The sequence below is a fragment of the Acomys russatus genome, chromosome 10 (assembly GCF_903995435.1).
Source record: "Acomys russatus chromosome 10, mAcoRus1.1, whole genome shotgun sequence".
Lineage (NCBI taxonomy): Eukaryota > Metazoa > Chordata > Mammalia > Rodentia > Muridae > Acomys > Acomys russatus.
Genome location: NC_067146.1, coordinates 76,895,948 through 76,921,330, shown reverse-complemented (window position 1 = coordinate 76,921,330; position 25,383 = coordinate 76,895,948). Strand labels below are relative to the sequence as shown.

Here is a 25,383-nt window from a genome sequence, read left to right as displayed (position 1 = left end):
ATTTAGGTCATTTCTGATAAAGTTAAATGTGGTTGTCATTTCAATTGATCACTCTGCATTTTTTCAGAGTGTTCATCCATCTCTTGGAATACCCCATTCAATAAGTCCTACAGGAAATAATTTGGTCAATTTTAGAGAAAATGCTTTCTCACATTAAATAGCTTTGGGTTCTTTTTTCCTGCCCAGATATATAAGAATGTATTTGATAGTGTTAATTTCATGGTTCAGAATTATTGAGTTTTCTTAGGATATAAGTATTTATATAAATCTCAAGTAAATATATGGATTCTTTGTATCATAACTAAGATAATTAATATTAATAACATTGATCTACTGTTTATACAACCATACATTTATATTTGCTATATTAAAGTACTAATTATGTAGTGTCTGGTTATAAGGTTTTCTGTTATTGAGATATTAAATATACTTCAGAGACACTAGGAGAAATGTTTTGAATGTGTCAAGTTTATTAAAATGCTTAGTGATAAATGTAACAAGCACTCTATTTTTATTTTAGGAGAATTAAGTGAATGGTATAGGCCATTGTGTTCATTGATCATTAAAGGAGAAAATATACCAAAGGATAAAAAAAAAAAAAAAAGAGTCTTAGTTAAAGGCACAGGGGGAATTTGGGAAGGAAAAGAAGAAGGTCTTGACATTTAAGATAGAAATAAAGTATATCAAAATAATCAAAAATTACCACAAATCCCAAAAGATAAAACAAATGCTACTAAACTGTGCATCACAAACCATAGGAGGAAGTGTAGAGAGGCAGAATGCAACCCAAGCAAGCAGCATGAGGTCCAGCCTCTCAAGCATCAGGGAAATGTCAAGAGACTATCAGATTGAGTGGAATTTGATAAATATCAGTAGGAATTAGTCAAGCTGTTGTACTTGGCTTCATTTAAAGTGCTAAACACATATTTAGATATGTTCTTTTTTTTTTTTTTTTTTTTTTGGTTTTGTTGTTACTGTTGTTGTTGTTTGTAAATAGTGGCAAAAATAAATCTTTTGCTTAAGAAAGGTTTCAAAGTATTCCAAAGTGACAAATCACTACAAGAAAGAAAGAAAGAAAGAAAGAAAGAAAGAAAGAAAGAAAGAAAGAAACTTACCATCATCTTTGAAGGAGGTTGGGTTTGCCAGGAGTTAACCTGTCTTATGGTCAAAGAATCTTTAAAATAAAATTTAAAAAAGTCTTTAAATGACATATTCTGTAGGTCTCTGAGGTTTTTGAAAACCTTATCTAGCTATTTTAGGTTCTTATCTAGCTATTTTAAGTTAAATATTTATAGAATCATATATCTGTTAACCCCAGAATGTATATTCTTGTGATAAAAATAGACTAGTAATTGACATTTGATCAACTAACAATTAACTTATATTACTTAATTATCCTAAGCAGCCTGCAATGGCTTCAAACATGACAAACAGCCACTGAGAACAATGTCCTCATTTCTGCCACAGACACTTATGCCTAAAATTGGGCAAGTTTGCATACAGGCAGCGTTGACTGACAAACTCTGGCAAGATAGGGTAAGCAAGTCCTCAGTATTTCCTGCCTCACAAATATATCTGTCAGAATTACTAGGCCAGAAGGCTGAAGATGATGCTCCAACATTAGAGAGCTTTTGTTGACTGTTCAGGCAGCAAACTGTCTCTGTCATGTTCTCCTTTGAGAAGCTGCTAACCTGCACTTCCTGTCTACTCAGATAATTAATTTAATTCCTTCTCAAGTCCCTGATGGGCTTGAAGACCACATGGTTCAGTTTTACAATTAAGCTTAGTTGTTTAGTAGTTAAGATGTTTTTAGGTCTAGGTTGATATTTTAAGTGGATAAAAATGAGATATGGTAGATATGGATTTACATTCAGAATTTTAGACGGACCAAGACAGAAAAGATGTTTTCTCCAATGCTGCCAAATACAAATAGCCAAAACACTATGAATGTACTATTTATATAATTTCCTGATTGTTCAGTGGTTCTTCCTGCTGTAGGCAGTTTATTGTATACATGTATACAGACACACACACACACACACACACACATAAACACACACACACACACACACACACACACACACAATGAAAATAAACAAAAAAGAAAGAAAAAGGAAAGAAAGGAATGAAGGGAGGGCAAGACCTGATGCCCCTCTTAGTCCTGAAATTGGCTGAATAAGCTGAAGGAGTTTAACGATCCTGTAAAATGGAAATATTATATAGGATATGTGAAGCAGAAATACAATATTACATTATGAGAGGCAGAGAAGTGAGTAGATTGTGATATTATGCCTACAGGCAATAAGAGAACTTATGTATGTGATTTCAATGCAAAAATGCATGCAGATTTTTGTATATACTAAATCTTTTAAATTAAGTAATTTATTTATTCATATTACATCCTGAAAGTACAGCCATTCTTTCTCTTTTCCTGGTTCCACTCTCCCTCCTTCTTTCCCATATCCCCCTTTCCCTAGTCCTCAGAAAAGGGGAGCACCATGCCACACACTCAAACACACACACACACACACACACACACACACACACACACACACCAGCCCATCAGCTACTTCTGTGTAGGGGTCTTGGTCCCTGCGTGGCCCTTGGTTAGTGTTTCAGTCCCCACAAGCCCACCCCACTGCTCCTCCCCTGGGCCCTGATTAGTTAGCTCTGTTGCTAAACTGCATTTTATTTGTAGAAATGATTCTGCAGGGTTTGAAGACCAGATAGTTTAGTCTTTCAATTAAGCCAAGTAGGTTAAGGGTTCATGGATGTTTTTAGATCAAGTTAATAGAGATGGGATATGATAGATATTAATCTCCACTCAGAAATTTAGACCCAACAAAATAAGAAATATGTTTATTTTAAGTTTGCCACATCACTATGAATGTAACATTTATATAATTCCTGATTGTCTCATGGTTCTTCCTGCTGTATGTAGTTTATTTTACTCATGTGCAATAATATAAATGTATCTGTTAAAAAGGAAACATTTCTGTTGCAGAGAATCAGGACTCTCTTCTCAGTGTCTACATCTATTGCTGCACAAGTCATGTAATTCCAGGTCCTATGGCCAACCATCCTCTTCTGGCCTCAGAACATACCTGCATGCATATGTGTACATATAATTAATACACTCAGGTAGAGAGAAATTACACAGAAAAGAAAAAAATGATTATAGAAACATTACTTTCTTTGTTCTCCAGTAAGAGTGATGATCATATTGTAAAAGCAGTAAGGTAATATGTTAAAGCAAGGTTTACTGTCTGTTGCACACTCTTGTCCAGATCTGCACTGAGGAAGACCTGTGGTTACAGCTACAGGAAAGGAAGCAGCAGCCAGCATCTGACAAGTCCTTCTGAGACAATCTTTGCATTCCCTCGTGTGCGCTTACAGAGAAGAATCGCAGCTCAAGACTGATGTAGGGCGAACCCTGAGCATGCAGAGTGAGAGCACTGAATGAGTCTGGCTGTGGATGGCAGGCTACAGCTGCTCCGTTCAGCTCTCCCTAGAATAAGTCTATTATGTTAAGCCCTCCTTTTACTACTGCTGTGCCGAAAGACAGACTCTAGTTAATATGCTGCACAGTCAGTCACAGTCTTAGTGCCTACTTTCTGTAGAGTCCATCTTGAGACAGTGTTCAAAGTGTAAAACATGACATCGCCCATCAAATCAAGCCATAAAATTGCTTCCTATGAAATCCTACTCATGGACTTATTCTTCCATTCTTTCTTGTCTCAGAGCTAAGCCTGTTACAGAGTTAGAGCATTTCCAAATCAGCTTTGTATGCCATTTTCTTGTGTTTTTCTGAATGTAATCAAGTATTTTTGTAAACATCTTTTTTCTTTGGCATAGTTTTGAAACTTATGCACATGATATTGGTTTGTCCATATTATTCTTCATTTTATATCTCTTAGTAAGAGAGCTAGAGATAAAAGGGAATATGGAGATGTACTCCCAAGCAAACACATGGAGACAATGGAATAATTAAACAGTATTAGTGACGGGCAGGGTAATCAATACTTGAGAAAAGTTTTGCAAATGCAATCTCAACAACCTGACAAGTCTCCCTCCTCTTTATCAATCTTCCCCAAATGTAGAGTCTTCCTCTTCGGATGCCATAGCATAATTATTTTTTGTGGGTTTGCTTATCTGCTCCATAATTTTCACATTTTATTTACCACCTCAGTTCAAATTATATATTTAACCAAGCACCATAGAGAGATGGGATCAGCCTTACAAAACAGAATTCTGTAACAATGTCACTCTACCCTGGAATTCTGAAACTGGAACCCAAAGGCATAGTTCTGTTCATGACAATATATGCATAGGTTCCTTCGTAAATTATAATATCCATAGAATGGTTATAAATGAAATGAGAATTGTATGTGAGTTCTGAAATGGTGTGGTGATTCACAATTTAAAAGGAAAGTAAAGCATAAGCACAACTCTGAATGGACCTGATGCAACTTTTATATGTACTATTCAGTTGGATGGAGGAACTGTCTGAAGGCCTCAGTGCACTTTGGTACTTGGTCTTAAGCTCTGTATTCTGCATGGTCTGCACCATAGAGGACACTGATTTACCCAGAGTTCCAGACTCAATCCTGCTCTCATCTTGGCTGAGGTTTTCTATGTCAGGTTTTTAGGTATCTTGCTGCTTCGCTGCTTATGTGCTGCGAAGGATTCCAACTGTGAATTGCAATGAAAGAATAGCTTCTGGGTTTGGTCAAATGTAAAAAGACCATTCTGACAGCAAAAATGTATTGAGTCTGTGTGAAAGAGCACTCACTGTCTGCTTGAATTGTATGTTCATTTGCATGTGCACAATTCTTTCATGAATAGTCCTTTCTTAATGTAGTTGAAATTCATACAATTAAAATAAGTGCCAAATAAAATCTCTTCAGAAAAATGTTTCAGAATTCATCATGGAACTCATTTAGTTGCCTTAAGGACTATTTTTATGTACATTTGTAATCAGCAAAAATTGAATGTTAATTCCTATGACCAAATGTTGGATATTACCCATAATTTAGAATTATAAACTGGCTGGGGACGGGTTGCACATCTTTAATTCTAGCACTCAGGAGCCAGAGGCAGTGGCTCTCTGAATTCAAGGCAGGCCTGTTCTACATAGAAAGTTCGAGGACAGCCAGAGTTATGCAGAGAAAGCCGGTGTCTGAAACACCAAAAAAAAAAAAAAAAAAAAAAAAAAAAAAAAAAAAAAAAAAAAAAAAAAGAAAGAAAGGAAGGAAAGAAAGCAAAATATAATTATAAAGGTCTTGTAAACAGCCAATACTCATACATTTTAACCTAGGGGACTTGAGGCGGCTCTACACCTTCCTAATTGCCTTTCTCAGCAGCTGCTTGCTCCCTCTTTGCTCCCAGCTCCTTAGCAAGGGGAGTGCTCAGGTGCTGCTTTTGACTCTTGTAGTGCTCAGTAGTAGAGCCAGCCAAACTCGAAGAATCATCATCCAGGACGTGCCAGAAGCCACAAGAAAAAATGGAGAGGATTTTCCTCACAGGAGAAAAAGCCAGCTCAGTATTAAAATGCTACCCAAGAGCCAATGGCCTTTTTGAAGAAATAAGACTGGCAACATAGGGCATTGGTGCAAAGAAGAATTATACACATATGAAGAAGCCAGAGGGACTTTTGAGAATCATGAAAAAAAAACTACAGAGTTTTGAAGCCCCTACACAAATGTACAACAAGGAGAGGTCAACAGAGGAAGTGACTGCTTTCAGTTTTATCTTATTTTTCCATTAATAATGGCCTCTTCGTTATTCTCCAGGTCATCTCTTTTTAACTGGAGATGCTTTCTAAGAAGCAAAGGCCGGAGACAGACAGTGACTGAAAGCCACATTCCTTTCCCTCCACATCTTAACATTATTACCCCACTTCTTCCACCAGATGAAGTCTTTGATAGCAGTGGGTTGTGTCCAGGCTTTTTGGAATACATTGATGGTTAGGTGCTCAGATTCAGTTCACTCCCCTCTCCAATCATGATTCCCATCCAACCTATGAGGAAGCCTCTGGCCAGGAGACCCCGAAAAGGAGTGAAACCGAACCACATCTAGACCCACCCCATGAATATGAGGACATAGTCAACTCCAGTTCAGCTAGTGCCATTGCTATGGGGCCTGTGTCACCACCACCAAATGAAGCTGCAAACTTCCTTTTACTCTATAATCATTTCTAAAACACAAATGGAAGAACTTTCTAGCACTTTAGTGCTACATAAATGTGCACTGATTTATTTTATTAGACTCTTACAGCATACCACTGCACGTTACTTTTGTTTCTTATAATAAAATCATTATTTGTGTTCATTTTTACAAGGGGAAACATTAAGACATACCAATGACAGTCATTATGTCCTGTGATGACATACACATGTCTGCATGTCTGTCCACATATGTGTGTGTGTGTGTGTATATATATAAGTATGTATATATATGCACATAACCATATGTGCATCACCCAGCTTATAAATAAATAACTTCTAGCACAGCACCCATAAAGACAGTATTACTTACCAAAATTGAAAAGATAGGGGGCACCAACAGTTTATGTAAGACTCAGCAACATGCATGTTTTGTAATTATAGATGTTGGTTAACATCCTATTTCTTCTTTCTTGAGAGAAAAAATATGTGTGGATTTGTGCTCAATTGTCCTCACAGAGAGACAGAGACAGAGAGACAGAGAGAGCATATAGCATTCAGTGTATGTACTTGGCTGTAGTATATAACAGGGAAACCATTGATCATTAGGGCATTCAGCAGTTTCTGTACTAGGGTTTGTCTTCCTGGCTGATTACCACACAGTGCCCCATTGATATTCACTTAGCACCTTTGAACGTTTCACGTCACTCATATTAATATGTTGTTTGCAAGCGTTTCTAGGCAGTGGAATAGTGTTTGGGTTAACGACAGAGTGTATGTACTGACCACTCCATTGATCAACATGGGCAATAATTTGTACTCTAGTTGTTATTTTCTCATTGTTACTATGAAATCTTCATCTATTCAAGAATTTTAGACCAACTTTGTAGAATTAGTTTCTTAATGTTTTGTACAGGCTGAAATCGAATTGTTAAAATTATTAACACAATTTTCCATTCAATAAGCTGGCACTTTTGTGTTGATGTTGAGGAGATTCAGGGTTAATCGATTTTAGTCCCACATGTATCTCATTATTTTTTGCTGCTTTATAATCTATCCCTTTTTAGCAGTAATTTTACTTCTTCCCTTTAGATTACAGAGAACAGGCTGTGAATGAACTTCCCAAAGTAAACTGTTTCAGAAATTTTACACAAAAAATAAATCCAGGGATCACTTATTATGGAATATGGGGGTCAAAATTATTGGTTAAGTAAGGAAAATTCCAGAAGATTCTGTCAGTTACTGAGACTTTCTGAAGAATCCAAAATGGACTTGTTATTTTGGATAAAAATGGCCACAAAGAAGTGGAAATAAAAGCTCTCATGGGTGTCATTATTTGAAGAAATATTGTAAACATTTTATGTAGCTCAATTTAACGTTCCTACATTACCTTCATTGTGTAAATGCACCGTTATGTGGGCCACTGCTCCGTACTGTGTTTCAGGTAATTTTATTTCACAATGGGTAGATAATGATTGTATATTGTACATCAATATGTTTCTACCTAATGCAGGGTATATGGTGGGCTGTGCTGTGTATGCTTCATAAATCAATGCAAACGATGCCAAATTTATGCACCATTTACAGTGATGTTTTGTATGCCCCCCATCCAAATAATTGCACCTATTATGTCATGGGTTTTAAAGAAAAGTCACATCTTTTCTACTGTGGAAAATTGCTTTCTAAGTAGATAACTGATTTCTGAACCAAATATACTATGCAGCCTCAAAGTTAAAATATTACATTTGGAAAAGCATTAGGACCCAGGACCTTAACAGTTCTAATCAATTATATTTTTTGCTCATAGCTTACGTAAAACATTTTGTGACTGAGTGGTCACGTAAACCAGACTATAAATACTAAAACTCAAAATATTAAAGCAACCACATAAAGCAATAGGTATAAAAACCTGGGGTCTCTACACCTAAACTTAAAAATACAATGATGCTCTGAAAACAAATTGAAATATTTTATCTTACTTCTGTTTTCAATTAAAAATAACTGTTGTAAAATACTTGGGTTTTTTTCTTTTTTTTTATTAATTTATTCTTGTTACATCTCAATGTTTATCCCATCCCTTGTATCCTCCCATTCCTCCCCTCCCCCATTTTCCCATTATTCCCCTCCCCTATGACTGTTCCTGAGGGGGATCACCTCCCCCTATATATTCTCATAGGGTATCAAGTCTCTTCTTGGCTACCTGCTGTCCTTCCTATGAGTGCCACCAGGTCTCCCCCTCCAGGGGACATGGTCAAATGTGAGGCACCATAGTATGTGAGAAAGTCATATCACACTCTCCACTCAACTGTGGAGAATATTCTGACCATTGGCTAGATCTGGGAAGGGGTTTAAAGTTTACCTCCTGTATTGTCCTTGGCTGGTGCCTTAGTTTGAGCGGGACCCCTGGGCCCAAATCTGCCTATCATATTGTTCTACTTGTAGATTTCTAGGACCCTCTGGATCCTTTTATTTTGCTATTCTCCCATGCGTCTCTCATTTAGAGTCCCAATAGGATGTCCTCCCCTCTGTCCCAGTTTCCTGGTAAGTGAAGGCTTTCGTGGGACATGCCCCTTGGGCTAGTATGCAGATATAAGTGAGTATATACCATTTGAGTCTTTCTGCTTCTGGGTTAACTCACTCATTATGATCATTTCTAGCTCAATCCATTTATCCACAAATTTTGGGAATTCCTTGTTTTTAATAGCTGAGTAGTATTCCATAGTGTATATGTACCACAGTTTCTTTATCCATTCTTCTACTGAGGGACACTTAGGTTGTTTCCATGTTCTGGCTATTATGAATAAGGCTGCTATGAACATGGTTGAGAATACTTGTTTATTTTGTTCAGATATTAAACATGTGAGTTACACTTATTTGATTGTATTATAATTTGGAAAACAAATGTAGGTGTAATTCTACCTCATGAACTTCAAGTGTGGTTGCATTCTTTATATAATACACAACCATTTTATTTTAAGTGAAAAACAAACTTTATATCATTACCATCCTGACAGTAGAGAATGAAGTCTGTTTGCAGAGTACTATGGGCTTATTGAGATGAGAGTGCACAATTGTATTTATTGGGAAAACAAATGCACATTTTTTATGACCTTGATATCATGAGATCACAGAAACCTGATGTATAAACCACATCATAAAACATTTTACGACTTTAGCTTCTCTCAAGCCCAGGCTGCAGCTCCTTCAGTTCCTGACAATAGTGTATTGGTTAACTTTTGAAGGAAAAGACTGAAAGTGATCAGTGAGTAATTCATTAAGCTCACTGAATGCCACATCTTATTTAGCGATTTCTCAACAGAATGTATTCAAGGCAGTAATATCTGTCCTTGTGTATTTAAGGTCCATCTATCATTTTAGAAGTTTGTCTTTAGAGGATCTCATCTCTCCTTTCTTTGCATCTTCTTTCTTTTTTGCACATTTGTTTACATCTTTCTGGTACCTCAAGATCAGACACTTCATTGTTTCATTGGGCTAATATAGTTCCATCAGTTTCCTGACTTCCAGGATGATGACACTATCTTCATAGTTCTCTCTCTCTCTCTCTCTCTCTCTCTCTCTCTCTCTCTCTCTCTCTCTCTCTCTCTCTCTCTCTCTCTTTCTATTCCTCCTTCCTGTTTCTCTCTCTCCCTTTTCTCCCAGTTACTTCCTTTTGATTTTGAATTTTTTATTATTGTCTGCATTTAATAATGTTCATTTTACCTACAACAAAGTCTATGACATTTGATTGCCATTGAAAGAGACTATATCTATAAACATCTCTGCAAAATGATATAATCTCAGTCCCATGGGCTTAGTTGTTACTGCTTTGTTCTACCAAAATTAACATTCTCAAAGTTAATTTGTTTACACCTTGATTTATTCTGTTTCTTCCAGTATTAATTGCAGAATTTTGTCCATAATACACACACTAGAGTTTCTGACAGACAGACACTGAGGAATGCCACATCTATGAAGGTGCCTGTGATATCCAGAAGAGTGTGTCTGATCCATGGGTTTGGGGCTATAGCCAGTTATAAGCTGCCTGAAATGGACACTAAGAACCAACCATGATTATTGTATAAAAAGGAGCAAACATTCTTCTAATTGCACTATCTATATACTCTCCAGATTCTACTGTTACAACTTATTTTTATCATGGTGGCTCACTTTTGATATTTTCCTATTTCCTCTGCAAGTAAGGTAGGTGATGCTGAATTTTCTATATAGTTTGATCTGCACAGTGATGACACAGGAAAAGATAACACCATCTTCAGACACTGTAAAGATCAAACTGGAGAAAAAAGACACATCTGCACCTGGATTTAAACAAGTAATGAGAAAGTCATATCACACTCTCCACTCAACTGTGGAGAATATTCTGACCATTGGCTAGATCTGGGTAGGGGTTTAAAGTTTACCTCCTGTATTGTCCTTGGCTGGTGCCTTAGTTTGAGCGGGACCCCTGGGCCCAAATCTGCCTATCATATTGTTCTACTTGTAGATTTCTAGGACCCTCTGGATCCTTTTATTTTGCTGTTCTAGCATGCGTCTCTCATTTAGAGTCCCAATAGATGCCCTCCCCTCTGTCCCAGTTTCCTGGTAAGTGAAGGCTTTCGTGGGACATGCCCCTTGGGCTAGTATGCAGATATAAGTGAGTATATACCATTTGATTCTTTCTGCTTCTGGGTTAACTCACTCATATGATCATTTCTAGCTCAATCCATTTATCCACAAATTTCGGAGAGAGTGTGATATGACTTTCTCATGTAATATGGTGCCTCACATTTGACCATGTCCCCTGGAGGGGGAGACCTGGTGGCACTCAGAGGAAGGACAGCAGGTAGCCAAGAAGAGACTTGATACCCTATGAGAATATATAGGGGGAGGTGATCCCCCTCAGGAACAGTCATAGGGGAGGGGAATAATGGGAAAATGGGGGGCGGGGGGAGGAATGAGAGTATACAAGGGATGGGATAAACATTGAGATGTAACAAGAATAAATTAATAAAAAAATAAAATAAAATAAAACCAAAAATAAATAAAATAAAATATAATTAAAAACAAAAACAAGTAATGATTCTGATACTTTTGTCAGATAAAAATTAATTTCTTAATCCACTGCTTTTTCTTATCGCTATTTGTATCAGAGAGCTGAGTGTCAAGGACTTAGCTGCCATCAAGAATGCAAGTCTTGCATCATCAGCATCTCAGATTCATAACTGGAAGAGTTATGGTACTGGACTTATATTGTTATCTTGTACCCAAATAAGAATCTTTATACACAAACACCATGAATGTACATGTATCACATTTATAAAATTCTCATAAATAAACTCCATAATTACACATGTTTAAAGTTTTCCATGACCTCATAGACCAAACTTACTTGAGGATATGAGTATTTTATTATATTAAATTTTATGTCTATTCGTAGCTAACTGGGTATACTTATTTCTGGTGGACTGGATTACTAAGTAAAGAAATGGTTTGAGAAACTTTCTAGGTTGTAATTAAATAGAGAGGGACGTGAATTGAAAAAGTAGGAGAAAAAGAATGGCTAAAGTCTCGAATAAGAAATCCCAGAAAAAAATAATTTATTGCAGGGACATCTCAGGGGAAAAGGGGCATTTCAGTGATTGGTTTCTTCTTAATTTGGAAGTGGTGAGAGATAAACTTAGGACCCAAAGCCTTCATGACAAGATTGCTTTTATTTGGTAAAGCCAAATTATAGTGGGGTTTTGAACAAAAAACGCATCCTTATTAGAAATTTGAACAGGGTTATTTTGGAAGTAAGTAGGACGAAGTCTAGGTTGGAAGGCTGAAATTGATAGATGGGAGATCCGTGGGAAGCAGTTGTAATCATCTAAATAGGAAATGACAAGGACCCATATCACAGTGGTGACAGGAGGGCTGGAGAAAACGACTGCAGGTGTGATAGATGGAGAATGAACAGCTGACAGCACTTGATCATTCTTTAACTCCTCCCAATACCCCAGAATAGCTCCTGTGTTCCGGGCCAAGGGCTTAGACTAATGACGTTAGTGAAGATTGGCAGCTGACTTGAAGGTGAAAGAAATCTTAGCCAAGCTGAAGAATATACATTTCAATCAAGTTTGTGTTCTTAAGTTTGAGAGACTCAAAATATCGTGAGGATAGTATCAGTTAACACGCAGCTCTCATCAGATGCTGGTACTGAGAACCATGTTGTGTCAGTGTGCATGGTGATTGAAAGAAAGCCTAAGGACCACTCTATCTGAAAGCTGTTCCTACTAGTTTCCCCTCTAGAGGATTTCTACCTCGATATGGTGGGCAATTTGCAATAAAAGAAAATTTAATTCCACTGTTACTTTTTTCCTCCCTTGCTTTTAAAAAAATGTAGTTTTTCTTCTTTTGTTGCAAGAATTAATTTATATTCAGAATTTAGTGTCTATTGCCAACTCATTACAATACACACTAAAGGAACCTTGTAGAATTTTAGACTCATCAGCAATTCTGTTTCATATCCAAAATTTTAACAAAAGAAAAATTATATACTTTTTGTCCAGGCTTACCATTTTTTGAAGATACTTAAGAGCTTCTATGGCAAATAAAAAAAAAAAGCCTATCCACTTCTTGGTATTTATGTTCTCAATAGAAAACAGATTGCATTCAATTTTTCACTTTTTGTATGACTATAATTATTATCATTATTCTTTTTCATTTTGGGGAAAGAGAAGGTATTTGTTAGGAACTGTATGTGTTTGTTGACAGAGAAATATTTGTTCTTTCTTCTAAAATGGCTGCTAATGTGCATGGAATGTTACCTATAATGAGCTTTTACACAAAATAGATTCAATAGCATTGGCTGCTTTAAACATTAGACAAGACTAACTATAATGATCGAATAACTTTTGAGATAATAATTTTTTAAGATTGTATTTTATTTTTGGCATATACATTTATATGATTACACACATAAGCAATAAACTACCTACAGCAAGAAGAATCATGAAACAATTGGGAATTATATAAATATTACATTCAAGGTGTTTTGGCTAATTGTATTTGGCAACCTTGCAGAAAACTTCTTTCCTATCTTGGTGATCTATAATTCTCAATGAAAATCAATACATATCATATCTCATCTCTATCAACTTAAAACATCTATCTAGATCTAAAAACGTCTTAAACCCTAAACAACTGAACTTAATTGTAAGACTAAATTATCTGGTTTTCAACCCCATCAGAGATTTGAGGAGGAATAAAATTAATTATCTGAGTAGACAGAAAGTGCAGGTTGGCAGCTTCCAAAATGAAAAAAATAACAGAGACAGTTTGTTGCCTGAACAGACACCCAAAACTCTCTATGATGTTGGAGCATCATCGTCAGCCTTTTGGCCCAATATATCTGATAGACATATTTGAGAGGCAGGAACTATTGAGGACTTGCTTACGCAGTCTTGGAGGAGTTTGGCTGTTAATTTTGCCTGAATCCAAGCTTGCCCAGTTTTATGCAAAATTCTGTCTATGGCTGAAATGAGGGTATTTTGCCCATAGGCTGGTTGGCTGAATTTGAAGCTACCTCCATAAAGAGGTTCTTTGATGCTGATCAACTTCTTGAGGTAGGCTGGGTATTGCCAAGAGTTACACTGTCTTGCTGTCAAAGAACATTTGAAATATTAAAAGCATCTATAAATGCCATATTCTATAGGTCTCTGAGGCTTTTGAAGACCTCATCTAACTATTTTCCTTTATCTTTCTTCAGGATTATATCTATCTGCTAAACCTAGATGTATATTCTTGTGATAAGAATAAACTAGTAATTAACATGACTGTGACTTGATCAAGCAACAATTCGCTTGTGTTACTTAATTATCCTAAACAGCCTGCAATAGCACTTTCAAGGTATTGAAAGTAAACTTTGTATTATAATTGAGTTGTATGGGTACAATACCTCATATTAGAGTAGAAATATATATATATATATATATATATATATATATACATACAACCATATATATAGTATGTGGAGAATAATCTTAAGATTGAATTCTATACCAATGTATCAAAATTAAACTTATTTTGTATCAGTTTACAAATATCTATACCAATGAATTAAAAGTAACCTTATTTGTTAGTAACAGTTAAGTCCTTAAGTTGAGGGGTACTTTCAATGATCTACTTTTTATCCTATCATCTCTATATATTTCTATGCCCCTCCTTCTTTTTTTATCACTATCTCCATATGCACAAAAGAAAGATAAAGGGAAAGAGAAACATCCCTGAGACCAATCTCATTTTCTCTCTGAATAAGACCAATAATAACTTACAACCAACTCCCAATGAAGATAAGTATCTATAGCCCAAGTGAGCAATCAAAAATCTACCCAACTCACTTTAGGGGAAATGGAGTGTTGTCCTCTTAAGGTTTCTTCAGGCTGGTTTGGGGCAAATAGTACCTTTGTAGGGGCCCAAATAAAATTGGGGAAAATGGTTAGACAAGCCAGGAATAGCATTTGTGGTCTAGTTTACAAATGTTGAGAAATTGCGGGCTTAATAGGAGTCTTGTGTGGGACAGTCTGAAATGCAGGACCAATTTGTATTAGAAGCTTTCTCCAAAGCTGTCCTGTTCTGATGAGTAATAGCAACTGAAGTGCTTTGGGTTGGAAAAGGAAAATCGCCAACATGAACTTTGCTACATTCTTGTCATGTGCAAACCATTCATTTCTCTGATATGGTTGAGTTATGTGGTTGTATCATTACCTTTTCCCATTACAGTGATGAAATACCCAACACAGGCAACTTAATGGAAAAGGCTTGTTTGCATTCACATTTTAGGGATACAGCCCACCCTGGTGAGAAAGTTGTATTGTTTATGAGGCCACTGGTCACATGGATTTCACACAGAGAGAAATGAGTTGAATGTGGATATACACAAACAAATCAATTTTCTTCTTTTTATTTCATCAGGGGGTTTACTCTGTGGAATAGCACTGCTCATATTCAGGCTAGCCTTTCTCCTCCTCCATTAAGATTTTCTGGAGATCCATTCATAAACATGTAGTGCTGTGTGGTGATACAGTGATATTAATCCCAATCAAGGTAACAATACACATTGGCAACCACAGAGGTATATTTTCTGTAGACCATATAATGTGTTGACTATGACCATAACAAACAATGACATTTAATTGATGATGATATTTACAACAAACAATTATTTTTTAATTCATAAATTGGAAAATTCAAGGTTTATTTTAAGATAGAACATTATCTGGTAATATAAAATTAAGGAAATGTATTTATGACTAAAGCCTTCAACTTGAAGAGGATGACATAATAACATTGAATTTAAGCAAAAAGAAAACCATTTAAAAACATAAATGACTGAAAATTGAAATTTTTATGGACATGCTATTAGGGTAACTGTAATTTCATTTTTGCAACTATGGATTAATCCCATTTACATTTGTGAAAGAAATAAAGTTGTCTTGCTGAAAGATTATTAAGGCGTTTACCAAAGACATGTGTTATAGTAAATCACTTAAGAGAATTGTATTGTCATGCTAATTTTTATAATAAATGGAGTTATGTTAGACTCATGTTTATCATTGTAAATATATATAACACTAAATATAACTATAAATTACTATTTCACTGAAATAAATAGCTAATTTATCATACAAATTACTATATTTAATATTTGCATATAAAGACTGGTTATTAAAGGTAACAGTAATCTTTTCTTAAAGTCATAAACACCTTTTGAATACCTTTTGAATAACTTACTAATTTTTTATGGTTTTGAATGACATAACTTAAAACTAAAAGGATCATTTAGAGAATGTATGATTGCTAATAGGTTAAGTGTTATATCTTTAATTATAGAATAGATGATAATATTTAGATAGGTAAGCAATATTTCAATTAAAGGAGATAAGTTCAAAGTGAGGCAGGGTAGGTACTGAGCGCCAAGCAGTGGTCTATACTCCCCTAAAATATAAAAGCTCTTCCGTACACACTTTAAGACCCTGGATGAATGTTTGGCATAAAAAATGACCTACACACACGATGAGTCGGAAAAGCACTGGATGTGCCAACTAGCTTAAGGAAATCCCTCATGGAGTTTAGAAATGTATCCTAAATTCTGAAAATGTCTTCATCAGTATAGCATTAGCTAACTCTCACAAAGACCTTCCTAAGCCTGACTATAGAACTAGGGAAAGATCCAGGAAAAGAGTGAAAGCCAGAACAGGAGAAACAACATAAGAAGTATAGAAAGACAAATCAAGCAGAAAGGAATATTGAGGCTAAAGACTAACAGGACAACAGACGAGGGTGATCAATAATCTTCAGCTCTAATTAAGTTCTTAGCTGACTTGATACTTCTGCCTGCTAGATACAAACATCCTCTCTAAACTGAGCTCCTTTGATTCTTTCTTGCTTTAGTAACAGGATTTGTCATGAGATCTAGGTATTAGGCCACTGAGCAGAAAGACAGGTTAATTGAACTAAACATTTTTAAGTTTCCCTACACCAATGCACAGCCTAGGCATCCTATCCGATATCAACTAGTTGTCCAAAGGCTGAGTTTCTCCTTAGTTAGAGAAAACCAGATGGCCAACCCCTTCCATAATTATGGGGAGTCTTGTAAACCCACAGGCATGATTACAGGAATACACTCATCACAAATACAACCATGATAAACTGTGAACACTATGAAATCATAGAGCCCAGTGAGTGGCTTGGCTACATTTGAGAAGTAAAAGTTTGGTTGTTTTGTAATGCTTGGGGTGGTTTCATTGAGTCTATAGGTACCTCTTTTTTTGTACCTTATGTGGCCATATGATACATGAATTTAAAAGCTAATCCACCAAGGACATTTATTATGATTAAATATAAATTCGTATTTCTAATCTTTAATTAAAATCAATGCACTCTATTCAGTCAGTTATTATGTCTTCAAGGGGAATGTGATCACTAATAAGTTATAGGAATGACAGGCGGTTATTTATGAACAGTGAGCGGTAGGCTATGTGTGACCTCAGGGCTCTGCACTCCCATCTGCTATTAGAAGAAAAACCAAAGCTTCTCACCTTTAGTTTTGAATGGAAGCATCAGAATATTATTCATTCTTGCTTTTAGAACAAAAAGCTACCTTGGGAATAATGTCACAGAACTATTACTGTGGCAAGAGGCACCCTATAAAGGTGAGTTATCTATTAGCTGTTCTTCTCTGGTCAATAAACACTTTCCTGAAACTCACTAGGAAAGAAGGATTATGAGAGGCAGTTATATAATTTTTTTTCATATCACAGCCAGTCTCAGAGCTATTCCCCTGTAGTAGGATTGACAATATTTCTAAATCACTCATCAACAACAAGTTTTTACTGTAGTGAAATACTTACTTAAGCATATTCATATTAGCTAGATCACACAAATGTATAAAACTTTTTACTCAGATTTGTTGTCTTATTAGTAAAATAATATGTGATAAATTTGTTCTAATGCCAAAAAACATAAAAAGCAATAGATTCCTCTACCTTTGTAATTCTGCCAGTTTAAGCATATAATGAAACTTAATACATAAATCATTAAGTGTGTCAACAGCATAAGCAAGTAAGTTTAAAATAGACTTTAAATATTTCACAAACAAAAGAAAAATTTTGTGTTAATCATTTTAGAATAATATATTATTTGGATAAAAGTCATGTTTCTATAAAAATTTAGAGCAAAAAAGGAAAACGTATACCAAGAGAGGCATGTTTAGATTATGCGGAAATAGTCCCATCCAGCCTTCTTCGTGAAGATACTCCTGATTTCATTTTGCTGCTGGAGCTCTGTGTAATTGTGGGTTGGGTGTGAACACATTTGCATGTGTATATCATGATAAGCTTTTATTCTGTCTCAACACCTCTGGAGAACTTAGTGTTTCATAGAGACCTGTTCATAGAAAGGATAGAAATTTCTCTATGTTACTAACTGAAAAGATGCTAGTCCCCACTTCCACATGGATAATAACTATTGGCTTCACAATTTTTACTATTTCCTCTAACTTGAGTATGTAAAGAATAAAAATTTGGAAATTTCAATATTGAAGATCAGAGGTAAGAAATCAAGTGTTGACAAACTTAAACCCAAGATTGTCCAAATAATGACAATAGGATGATAATGAACACTTCCCACACAACTTTTCAAGGCCCTATATTGCATCGGTTAATACTTGATAATAAGTGGTAACCTAAATTCTGTATTGCCATTTTAATCTCCTCATGACCAAACACTTGAGAGAAACAACTTAATGATTTTGGTTCATTGTTTCATATGGGAAAATTCATGGGCTTTGGTACCATGAGCTTGACCAGAACATCATAATAGTTTCAACTTATAACAGAAGATATTGGAGAGGAATCAGAGAGAAGTGAATGTTGTCTCTAGATGGCTATCTCCCTTTTAATTTTTAATTTTGTCTGTGAGATAGCCTATGTGGTTAATATGTAACTCCTCACACAGACAAACCCACAGTATACACCTTGCCAATCAGGTTAACGATGAGAACTTATTCTCACATAACTTTGTCTTCCTGAGTCCTCACACTGTCTGTTATGGACAGTTTTTCTTCCTGTGTGGCTATTGTGTTTAGTTTTTTTTTTGTTTGTTTGTTTTGTTTTTTGCCCCTCACCTTTAATAAACCACTTCAACTACTGAAAAAGAAAAACTCATCCAAGAAGGCTTAAACTATGGGTGGAGACACTAACATCCTAGAAAATGCAATGTTTAAAATGAGGAAAGAGACTTTCTGAGTAGTAAAATCCTTGAGAAAAAAGTTTTAAATTATACAAATGCAAACACACACACACACAAACACACACCTCAAGGTAGGTATGACTATGACAGTTATTCATATATATATCTGGGGAATACAAATATGGAGTTAGCATCTATAGCATTAATTCTGCATCTGCGAACCTAACTGTTGACTGAAAACATACTGCAACCTTATTCAGTATGTGCAGGCTTTCTTCTTTATCCTCATCCCAGGAATTTTCAGAGCAATTTGGAAAATATTTACAATATATTGTGTATTACCAGTGATACAGAGATGACTTAAAGTACATAAAGGAGCATGTTTAATTTAAGCATAAATATGATACCACTGAGGACTGAGGGTTGAACATTTGTATTGGATATTAGGTACTAAGTATTAGAATGTGGTATTGCATACTGCATACTGAGTACTGGATACAGGGTACTGATTATAGATTTTGGAATTTACACAATATGTTATTCTATCTCTGAATAGACACCAAAAAATAATGACAACAGTTTAAATTTAAACACAGGTAATATTTTGAACTCCAAATATAGGAGAAACTGCTTACTTAAAGAAATGTATGTAGCAGGATATTATATGCAAATTTATGTGATGCAAATAATATCTTATTAAATAACAGTATTTAATGTCCCTGAACATCCAAACTAAGAAATGTGTATAGTTTATTTCTATGCAATATCTTTCCTTTATCATTAGGCCATACAAAATAGGTTTGAGAAAAGTAAGATGAATATTGCACATTGCACATTAGACATATTGATACATCTTACAGTGAAGGAAAGAGTTGTAGGTATTTATAAAGGAAAAGTTGGAGAGATGGGTCTCCTCAACACAGATCTCATTTTTAAATCCTGTGCTTTGTTTTCTTTGTAATGTGTAGTTTGGGAAGATCATGAGCAAAGTATAAACGTCCCTCTTTGTTTTTTCACCATTTTTTCATTCCACTTAGAAAATTCTAAGAACAAGCACAATTGTGTTTTATAAGCCAATCCCCGGAGGCTGCCTTGGCTCCAAGTAAAGGGACTCAGCAGATCTCTGCTCTCACTGATACTTTCTGGAATATACTTCAAAGCATCGATTTCTCCAACAAAAGGATGCTGTCTGACAAACAGATTGACCAGCTGTTTCTGTAACAGCATGGAGGGGGCAACCTGGAAATCGAAATACATAGATACCTTTGCTATAACCGATTCTGGGGGAATTCAGATAAAACTATAATTTGACACAAAATTATTGATATTGCATACATTGGGATACAAAATACTTATAGGAAAATTTAAAACATCACCTTTAAAAGTTCATAATATTTACAGAGAGCAAACATTTTTAATTGCGGACATCTTGGATTACAAGTGAAATATTTCAGTTTATCAAATTTTCAGTATAAGATAAACATGTATTTTATCCTGGGATGAACAGGCATCTCCATTGCCCTTTCACAAAAGCATCAAATTCTTTTTGATGAGAAAGAAAATACGAGTAGAAAGGAAACAAGGTATGGTGCTATAAAAACTCATTCTTGTACCAATACAAAGAATATGAAAAGAATATTAAAACTATTTGTTTTGAAAGCATAGGGTTGGTTTTCCTTTTGGTTGACAGATTATTTGTGAAATATCAGCTTCATTATTGCTTAACCAGCAGTGAGGTATTCACTCGCCCACTTCTTTCTTCATCTTTTATTAATGATCCCTCATTCTTGAACTGAGTACATTCTGTAAACATTCGGAGTTTTTATATTCTAATATTTAAGTACTTGTTCTAATACACAACCATTTTTAAAATTCTCTTTACTATTTCTCCAAAAGTCATAGCATAAATTAAAAATAAATCATGTGCTTGAAATTACAGTGGCAAAAGGGAAATCATCTTTTGAGTAAAATGTAGCAATGGGACCATGTCTAAGTGGCAGAGAGAGAGAGATGCACTCTGATTTTTGTCAAGTGACCTTACACATTGTAGTATGTATCCTCTTGTTGCTTCTCGGTGTTCATGACCTTGTGAAGGTGGGGAAAATAACTGAAAAGTACTGTTTTGGGTTTTTTGTTTTGTTTTGTTTTGTTTTGTTTGTTTGTTTGTTTGTTTTTGCAATGAAAGTGAAGTGTGGTAGTGTTCTAATGGTTAAACAGAGCATGGGGAGGAGGTTAGTGTTCATTATTATCATGTGACCGCTTTTGGGTCCTAGCCACAATGTAATGTGACCTCAGAGATGCAACCTGCTGGGAGGAAAGTAAGATGTATTTATCTCCTGTGTTTTGCATTATTCTTCCTTTCTCTGTGTACCACAGTGGTCACAGATGCTCTAAGAAATGTGGCCAATTCTTCTTCGGTAAAGACACTGAGAATGAAATGAGAGGTCTAAGATCAACAGACCTGGTCTTACGTCACATGAGTATTATCCCAGAGCAGTCTACCTGCTTTTATGGTGTGTGTCTTCATACATATTCGTGTTATATGGTAATATCTATATAAAAACATACATTATATATAAATATATTATTTACATATGTATGTGTAGTGTGTGTGTGTGTGTGTGTTCAAGTTTGTGTTCACACACTGTGGATGTGTGTGGAGCCCACAGGCAATGTTATACGTCTTCCTCAGTCAGGCTCCTTAATTTTAGCTCAATTCCTCATGTTTATGCAGCAAGAACTTATCAGCTAACCCACCCCCTCAGCCACCAACTTAATCTTTTTATGTTCTTGTTATGCTGGTTTATCTCTACAAGAGAGAGCCCGTCAAACATATGTGCCTAACATGGGGGAGGGGGACAAACATGTTGCTTCTACTTAATGTATGAGACTGATGATTAAGTAGATTTAAGAGACAAAAGTATACAGTTCAATCCACATGTGACAATGCATGGTTTTTCCTTGTCAAAATTAATGTGAAATATACTAAGGACACAAGGAAACAAAATCTACGTCTGTATGATGTTTAACAAGAAAAACCCTGAGTGTTTGAAGGTCAGTATACAGGTACCTCAAGTCCCACTTGCAGGCTCAATAGTGATGCATTTGGGGTGGCTGGACTCTCAACCTGGCTGCCACGTTGTCTATTTCCTAGCGAAAAATCTTACGTGGCCCAGGGAGGTCACAGGCCAGCTATAGTCTGGCTATGGAGGTAGCAAAGCATGGTGTGCTGGCAGTAGCCTGCTGTGGGCAGTTTGCAATGATGAATGTGGCAGAGATGAGCAGGCTGAACTGTCAGGACAAGCTGTGGATCTGGGAGGTATAGTCCTAGGGGAGAGCCAAGAGAGGCATCTGACAGATGGGACAATGCCTCAAGCCTCAGAGACCCAACAGGCTCCGTCTCATTTTTTTTTTTTTTTTCACATCTGTTCTTGGCTCTCCCCAAGTGTTTCTCTTCTGTGCATTCCCTTCAACTGCATGCCAAGTTCCTCTCTAAGAAAACACTGTCTCTTTTCCAGTTGTGTGGTGATTTAACACTGTGATTTGAATTTAGCATTATTTATTTTTTCTACAGGGAAATAAGAGACAGAGTTTTAGATGTCTTTATCCTGGCTTTATTACCAAAGTGATATTTGAGAACTTAGTGACAATTTTTCTTTTGAGAATAAGATTTTGCATTTTCTGCTGATTAGGTATTAACAAATATAAAACAGCTGGATCCTCATGTGGAATCTCCAGCAGCAGGAGCAGGGTGGCAGTCTCTGACTCCATTGACTACATTTGGATCCCTTTCCCCTAACTAGATGGCCTTGTCCAGCCTCCATAGATGTACCTTGTCCTACTAAACCTTGATATGCCAAGGCAGATTTTATCCATGGGAATTTTCTTATTCTCTGAGGAGAAAGGGACATGGAGGCAAGGAGAAGAGAGGGAAGCACTGGAAGGGGAGGAGGGGGGAAGATTAGGATACACATTTCATTAGTTCATTCATTCATTCATGAAAAACATGTTCCAAAAGAGATAATTTCTTGATTAATATCTGCCACATCAAAAAGTCACTAAAACTAATATGGCATCCTGGCATGCACAATCTAGCTTGTCTTAAGGCTAGATGATGACTAATACACAATTTCATTAGAGATATATTAATTATTTCTTATTGATGCAATACTGTTTCTAACAAAAGGGGCCTCAGAACGTCTTATTTCAGCTAAGAATTTGAGAGTAGATGCATGTCCATCATGCCTAAGACTTCATGTCAGCAGAGGAGTAAGGCAGTCATCTTCACGCATCATCAAGAAGCAGACTTGGAATATACCCAGAAGATGCTCCAGCACACAATAAGAAAATTTGCTCAACCATGTTCATGGCAGCCTTATTCATATTAGCCAGAACCTGGAAACAGCCTAAGTGTCCCTCAGTAGAAGAATGGATAAAGAAACTATGGTACATATACACTATGAAATACTACTCAGCTATTAAAAACAAGGAATTCCCGAAATTTGTGGACAAATGAATTGAACTAGAAATGATCATAATGAGTGAGTTAACCCAGAAGCAGAAAGACTCAAATGGTATATACTCACTTATATCTGCATACTAGCCCAAGGGGCATGTCCCACGAACCCTTCACTTACCAAGAAACTGGGACAGAGGGGAGAACATCCTATTGGGACTCTAGATGAGAGAAGCATGGGAGAATAGCAAAGTAGAAGGATCCAGAGGGTCCTAGAAACCTACAAGTAGAACATTATGATAGGCAGATTTGGGCCCAGGGGTCCCGCTCAAACTAAGGCACCAGCCAAGGACAATACAGGCGGTAAACTTTAAACCCCTACCCAGATCTAGCCAATGGTCAGAACATTCTCCACAGTTGAGTGGAGAGTGTGATATGACTTTCTCACGTACTCTGGTGCCTCACATTTGACCATGTCCCCTGGAGGGGTAGACTTGGTGGCACTCAGAGGAAGGACAGCAGGTTGCCAAGAAGAGACTTGATACCCTATGAGCATATACAGGGGGAGGTAATCCCCCTCAGGAACAGTCATAGGGGAGGGGAATAATGGGAAAATGGGAGGGAGGGAAGAATGGGAGGATACAAGGGATGGGATAACCATTGAGATGTAACAAGAATAAATTAATAAAAAAAATAAAAATAAATGAATCCGGTCAGAGTGCTGGCAGTCACCCGGACCAAAAAAAAAAAAAAAAAAAGAAAGAAAGAAAGAAAAGAAAAGAAGCAGACCAGACCATGAGGAATGTCTTGCTTATGTTTGTTTCTCTTCTTCCCAGAACATAGGTGTTACCACCCATATATAATGAGAGTCTTCCAGCCTGGGTTTACCTCATCTATGTAATTCTTCACAGACATGCTCAGAGGCAGAACTCTTCAGTGATTATAGACACTATACATTTTATAATATTTTAATCAGCCAATATTAATCCTCACAAATGTTAGAACATTTCCCAGTTTATTCTGATAGTCATGCTCAATAACTTTCTACCTAAATAAGGTAATTGTTTAATTGATAGAGACATTTAATGGATAGCTAATATTACTAAGAAAAAATGAAATAGTTGTAACCTCTTATCTTCATGGTAATCTCCTCTCTCTCTCTCTCTCTCTCTCTCTCTCTCTCTCTCTCTCTCTCTCTCTCTCTCTCTCTCTCTCTTTCTCCCTCTGTTTTTCAACAGAGGGTTTCTTGTGTAGCCTTGGCCATTCTGTAACTCACACTGTAGACTAGGCTGGCCTTGAGCTCACAGAGATCTTTCTACCTTGCCTCCCGAATGATGGGATTCCAGGTGTTCACCACTGTCTGGCTTGTAAGCGCCTCTCTTAACATGTTAAGTGCCCTGTTGAGACAACTTGGCCCTCTCTTATTAGAAGGGTTTACAAGGTAATGTTAATATAATTCATATTGAACATATTTTAGAAAAGTTAACTTGTTATTAAAAGTGTGAAGAGAGATAAAGGAACTAATAACCATTTTCCGTGCTGGTACCAAGTGAGAAAGGAAAATGGGAAGCCTCACACAGGAAATCCATAATCACCATAAATCCGGGGACTGTAGGCTTGGGAAAAGTAGAACTGATATCAGTAAGTGTTAGAGTTCACAGGGCAACTAGGATTTCACAGGTTTACTATATCCTGAACACTCGGACAGAGACAGTAGGTGGCAAGCAAAGTGAGAAATAAATTGGAAAGAAATACTTGCAAAGAGGATATAAGCTGGGAACAGATTATGAAGCATCTTAGCTCAGCTGTTCCTACTGTGCAAAACTGGAACTTTTATGCTAGTAAGATACTGTGGGCACACTACATAGTTGTAAGCTTTTGACGCATTTGTGTAGGATATGTTTCTCATGCATGGTGTTGTACTCAGTTCCTCGTACAACTTCATGTACCCCATGTTTCAGTAACATCTTAAAATTCTCCTCAGAGTATGTGTTTTAGTATGACAAGCTGAGAATGTGCTCAGAAATCCTCTGGCAC

General features: G+C 36.3%; 1 protein-coding gene and 1 pseudogene across 1 annotated transcript in view; both read left to right on the top strand.

Annotated features, from left to right (window-relative positions):
- The window catches only part of Cntnap2 (contactin associated protein 2), a 2,113,217-nt gene that overhangs the window by 307,272 nt on the left and 1,780,562 nt on the right, over positions 1-25,383 (top strand). The gene's annotated exons all lie outside the window — the stretch shown is intronic.
- Positions 5,504-6,200, top strand: LOC127194805 (transmembrane gamma-carboxyglutamic acid protein 1-like; annotated as a pseudogene).